Source organism: Pinus tabuliformis, chromosome 7 (assembly GCF_031772625.1).
Source record: "Pinus tabuliformis cultivar Carrire ecotype Pingquan chromosome 7, CPIR1, whole genome shotgun sequence".
NCBI classification, from domain to species: Eukaryota; Viridiplantae; Streptophyta; class Pinopsida; order Pinales; family Pinaceae; genus Pinus; species Pinus tabuliformis.
The window spans coordinates 626,992,335-626,998,559 of record NC_142293.1 but is presented as its reverse complement, the minus strand read 5'-3'; positions in this window follow the sequence as shown (position 1 = coordinate 626,998,559).

The following is a 6,225-nucleotide window of genomic DNA, read 5'->3' as shown; positions in this document are numbered from 1 at the left end:
TCGTTAAAAACTAAACATAAGCAATGAGCAAATGTCCCCCCCAGAGTTTAAGCTCATTAAAAATGAACCAATTTCTGGTAAATAACCATCGTGAATGTATTATCATCAGCCTTTGAAGCCTTGGTCGTGTTCTCATCATCACCTCCACTCTGTATTGGCCGATCATTCACCTCCATTTGATTGTTTACCCCTTTTGAGGAACAGCTGTGAAGAGTGATCCTGTTAGCCATCCTTGTGACACTGCCATGATTGGAAAATTCCAAACCTTACCTGGAATTAGCTGCTACCCAAAATTATCACTCGTTCCTCAAAAAACAAGTCTCCTTTAATCTCTTTTCAACTGACTCGTAAAACGTGAAAAGATTGCCGAGCGATTGGCCTCTCTAGCTCGTTAAAGTGACCGGAAGTGCTATCCCTCCTTTATATTTTAATATTTTTGGACCTGAGGGTTTATTACACAAAAAATCGAGCGCTTGTCTTGTTCGGCTCGTTAAAAGTACCGAAAATTCATCCCTTTTGTATTGTTTTATACTTTTTCAAACTCAAGGGATTATAAGACGAAAAAGGATTATTGGAGTTTTCTTTACGTCCCTTTTTCAGACTCTCTAAAATTGAAAAGGACCGAGTTATCCTTGTCGTTAAACTCGTTAAAACCGAATAGAGACAAACTTGTCCATACAGACAAGAACGAGTTTCACTATCGCTAGGCTTGTTAAAACATAGCGATGGGTTTGCCCGAAGGGAAAATTATAGAACAAGCATATGTTATCCTCCTCAAGCTTGACAAAAATAAAGAGGTACTGGTCAGCAATGACTGGGGAAAAATTGGGAAGAAAACTTGAAGAAACTTTATTGGTAGCAAGTCGCTCTTGAACATGACACTTTCACTCTGCATCCGAGTCGGGTTGGGTTGTTCCGTTCACTGGTCATATCACCATGGGTCCATCACACCATCCATATTTGGGGTTAACGCTACCAATCCATCATGTCAGTGTCGCTGATATGTTCAAGAGAAGTCGCTCAGAGAGCTCACCTATGTCTCATCCACTGCAATACATTTATGCTCCATCCTTTCATGACCGCCACCCTGAACCTTATATCATCAGATCGTTTTCACCTCCATTAAAATCATTTGCTCCGTTCTGTGTCATTGATGTGGGATTGACTAAGGCCCTCCCATGACAAATCGCTTCTTGTCGACATCAGCTCATTATCCAGGAAGTCGATCTAGGAACAACCCTTTTAGTACTTTGAAGCTTGCATGCCTCAATGGCAAGTTTCTCACTTCCAACGACAGGTTTACATCAGTGGCCTTTGACCAAAAGATTTTGCGTGGTGTTCGATGCCAGTCCCTTATTCACACCACGTGAATTATACTGTAGTACCTTGAGGGTCATCATCATTATCGGTGATTTCTCTCGCACCTGTTAACAGCTTACATCATTGGCTGGTAATCAGGCGATGTATTTCCATGTTCGACTCCAGAACTTCTCTCACATGGATCGACTTGTACTTTGAGTGAAGATCGACCAAGATTGAAGACCCCAGATCTAGTTTCATCCATCCAGGCTGCGATATATATTCAGGAAAATAAAGACATCAAATATACATCATTACTGCATAGATAATCATCTAATCTGAGGGATGATGGCTCTACCAGAATCATCAATCTGCACTCAGACGATTATCTGTCTTATGTACATGAAAATGAATTTATAAAGCTGAGCATGGGAATGCCCGCCTCAGCTAGATCATGAAAATATTATGAAGATAATGTATTGTATTGTATCTTATTACAGGTCTCCTTCCAGCTCCAAAAAACTTTAGATCCTCATGATAAAGCATTTCACCGGACATCAAAACAGATTAACGACCTCATGCTTTAGGGGGCAACTGTTATAGACATTTTTGGGCACTGCAACCCCAATCATAAATGTCCACAAAACAAGGTCTCTTAAGTCCCTAAAAGTGTTGTTCCAACCTCTAAAAGAACAATGTCAACTGATTACATCTTCTCCCAGAAGTTCTCCATGAAAAACTACTTAGAACTGGTAAAATTGGACCATCTCACCTGCTCCATGGTCAAAGTGCGCTACATCCCACCTAAATACACATGGGAGGTGCAATGCATATTGAAAATCCCTTCTATGGGGTGCGATGGACAAGAGTGGACAAATGACAGGCTTAATCTGCAAGGTGGAGGATCATGGAATCTTCCAGAAACTTCTCCTGTGACACTTGCCTCTCTGCATTCGCCCAGGGATGAGTAAGATATCATCAATCTCCAAGTGGAATCAAGAACTATCAGAGAGAGGACACTAATCAAATCTCAAAAGCTGACTCACCCCCCTTGCAAACATCTATATATGGATCCCTCATCCCAGAGATCCAAAGGCTGGAATTTTGTATCTTGTAAGAAAGTGCTACTGGTTTCTTGGTGTAACATCATAGTGTTGGGTGATCTAAGCTTTTCATGAGGTGAAGAAGGGCTTTCTTGCTGAGAGGATGATGTTGGGTCAGAACAATTGGTTGTAATCCTCTTTGCTATTCTTGATTATTAATAAAGTTATTCAAGTTTTCCTCCACATTCTTGTATGATTGATGATATATGCATTTGTGTGGTCAATATATATCTGGTCCTATATTTTTTATGATAGTAGATCTATGTTCTTGGATAGTGTTATGCTGCTTTGATTCTACAGGTGCTCTTTGAAGCTGGGTAGACGAGGAAGCGAGTGGCAAAGATCTATCAGAAGGGAGAGGAATCAAGCAAGGAACCAAGCACAAGACAGAGGTTGGTCTCCTTCTTTCCCCTCTTATCGACTTCTCATAAAGGAAAATGAAAGTGGTTTTAGTTTGTTTGTTTCTAAGGTAGCTACTAGCCTTAGTGGGACTAGCAACTCTGCATAGACACTAGATTTCCTGATAACATACATGGTCATCAGCGCTGCACTAAGATAGCGTGAGCACTCGCAGACATACATGTCATAGTTGATCATGTACAAACATGTACAATGAGGTACAAGGGAGCCCCACTTCACTTGCACAAGATGATGAAGCTGCAGGTGGAGTTGGACAAAGAACACACACGTAGTCAGATTCAGAACTATGAGGAACTCCTATGCGCTCATCACGAGTGGGGAGGCTTCGTATGCACAGTTGTATAGGTGTTTGGATGTCGTGGTGAGAAAGTATGGCACCTCATCAATTGGTACACTCATCGAGGCCAAAGATAAGAACTAGGTTAGACTGGAGCTCGATGTGTTCCTTGATCAGTTGATGCTCACGACCACCAACGCAAATTTGTAAGTACATGTAGATAACATCTGGATGTACATCGCATGTTCATCCTTGCTCAGGAATAAGTTGCGCATGTTATAGGATGAGTTGGACCAATTTTCCAAATCAGTATACCCATAAGCAATGGAAGTAAGAGTTTGTTTCAAGAAGGATATCATCAAAGAGTATGCAGACACCATTGCGCACTATAAAGCATGGCATAAGTTCATCACTAAGGATCATGGAGAGGAGGTTGATGAGATGGTCTTTCCACAACCTTCGGAGTGTTAGTGTTGTCTTATCTGGCTGATTTTTGTATTGGTTACAACCACCCTCCAAATTTTTTCCGTAGATTCGGTTTGGAGCCTCCCTACCAACCTTTCATAGCAACATGTCTTGCTTCATCAAGTACACAAGCTTCAGTGATTTCCTTGCAGAATGGTAGCCTATCCATGAGAGCTTGTTGCATTACCCTCACAAGCTGATTCTCTGGACTTGGTCCAGCTACAGGCTAAGCAGCTCCCTCAAGAAATTGTGCAATTCTAAAGGGAAACCAACCTCCCCTTCTGAAATTGCGCAATTTTGCCTGGTAGCCTCCTGGGCTCCAGAATTAAGCAAACCTTCCTGTCATTTTTTACTGGAAAAATTGTGCAATTCCTCCCTGCATGACTGCTCAGCGTAGAAATTGTGCAATTCTGGGCAGCAGTCAGCTACTCTGCCCAGAAATTGTGCAATCCCTCTAGGCAACCAGCCCATCTCCCTCCCATAAATGCACATTTTTTCCCCTCAGTTGAGCAGACCAATGCATGTTCCTTTAGGTTGATCGGTTCCCTCTGGGACCAAGAAAAATTAATTTGCATGCATGGAATGATTGTCCCAAGGTAGCATTCAAAAGCATCCCTTGATTCATGGATCTATTTTTAGTAGTTGGAGGTTACATGCAAGGATCATTTCAGAAACCTCCCGCCAAGTGTCATTTTTCCTATACTTGTGGCATGCACATTACAACATCGATTTTATCAAAACATGTTAATCGGATGTTGCAGAGCTCATTCCTCCCTTGTCGTTGTGATGTATGTTAGCTTGTAGAAGCATTGTTTCAATTTTCGCTTGCATCTCACTGATGTCGCATGCATGACACTATTTTGCACGAACGGTCGTTGTCACGATGACTCGCTTCACACACATGCATGATTTCCTGTTTTCTGAATCTTGCACTTGTTGTTCTGCATGAATGATCATTCACTCTTGTTTGCAGTCATCTCACCATGCATTCAAAATTCTCATGTTTTAGTTGGTCGAAGTGGGTTGCCATGGCTCGGATCGTGCCTTGCCTTTGCAGTCATCTCACCATGCATTCAAAATTCTCATGTTTTAGTTGGTCGAAGTGGGTTGGCATGGCTCAGATCGTGCCTTGCCTGGCTGGAACTATGCATTTCTAGAAGAAAAGGCTCTCCCTTCCCTCTAGAAATTGTGCAATCCTAGCCAAGTATGGACCTCCAAACTTGCATTGCACAATTCTTGGAGGCAGTGTCCTGTTGGCCCCAAAAACTGCACAATGAAGTATGCTAGTTGCATGTCATTGCTGACTTAAAAATTGCGCATTGCACGGTTTCAGTCCTCAACATCCCAAGATAGACTGTGCATTGCGCAGTTCCAGTAGTTAATCACCTTCTTGACAGTTCAAACTATGCCTTGTGCAGTTTTGGAAGTCAGTCTCCTGACCTCCCAGCGAAAATTGTGCAACTTTCATGTTCAATCACACAGTTATGTTGCAAGTCATTCCTCAAGTTTGTTTTGGTTTTCGATTGACATATTGCTTGCCATGAGTTTTGCTATGTCTCCAGGCATCAAAATTTTTGATCTGTCTCTCAGCAGCACAAGTACAATGTCTTCCAGGAGAGCAGAGTCAAAGACACTGTTAAGAGTTCAACAGGGGATGCAGTTAATCAAGTGTCTATGAACTTGCCTATCCATGAAGAAATCAAGTAGTTCATGGACAATGATATCAAGATCAATGTAAATGAAATCACAGCAAGCAGCACCATCAGCAGCAACAGAAGACAGAACACCTGCACGTGGCGAATGCAAGAGGAAGGTTGTTGACAACATAGAGGCAGAGCAAAGATTCAAGTTCAAAGTAGAACCACTCATGATGAAAGCAGCTTTGGAGATTGAGGCTATGAGGTGACGGTGCGACATGAGGATCGTGCGAAGATAGAGAATAGAACAGAGAAGGAGTTTCATGAGTTGAAGAAGCAACTCAAGGAAGAACAGGAGCTGCATAGACAAGAGAATGAGTTGCAGCAGGAACAGGTACAGTAGCAGCCTTAACATGCACAGAGGGATAAAACTTCACCTGTAAAAGTTATGGATCCATCCCAATAGCTGGCATGGAGAAGACAAGGTGAGCAGTGTTATTGATCGAATGCAAGGGAATTCAGTAGCATGCATGTCATTGTGTGCATGCATGTCATTGTGCACATGGATGTGATCCCACCCATTTGGCACACTCACCAAGGTGAAGACAAGAAGCAAGTCCAACTGGAGTTGAATTTGTATTTCGAAAAGTTGGTGTGCACGGACACTAGCACATGCCTAGAGATCATCGCATTCACTATGCATCAACTGTTGCTAGTTCGACCGCACCTAGGACAACCATGTGCATGCCATGAGATGAGTTGGATGGAGGAGCCATATCAGTGTACTCGGATGCAACGAAGGCAAGAGTTCACTTCAGGAAGATGTCACCATTGAGTGCACGGACACCATCACATACCACCAAGAGTTGGTCTCACCACAACAGTATGTGTTAGTGATGCCTTGCATGGCTTGCTCAAGCCATTTTGTCTCACTTGGGTATATGTGCATTGTAATGTAATGTCTTTTCAAGTGTAAGTTCAAGTGTTGATAGTTGGATGTAATAGTCATAGAGTAGATGAAGAG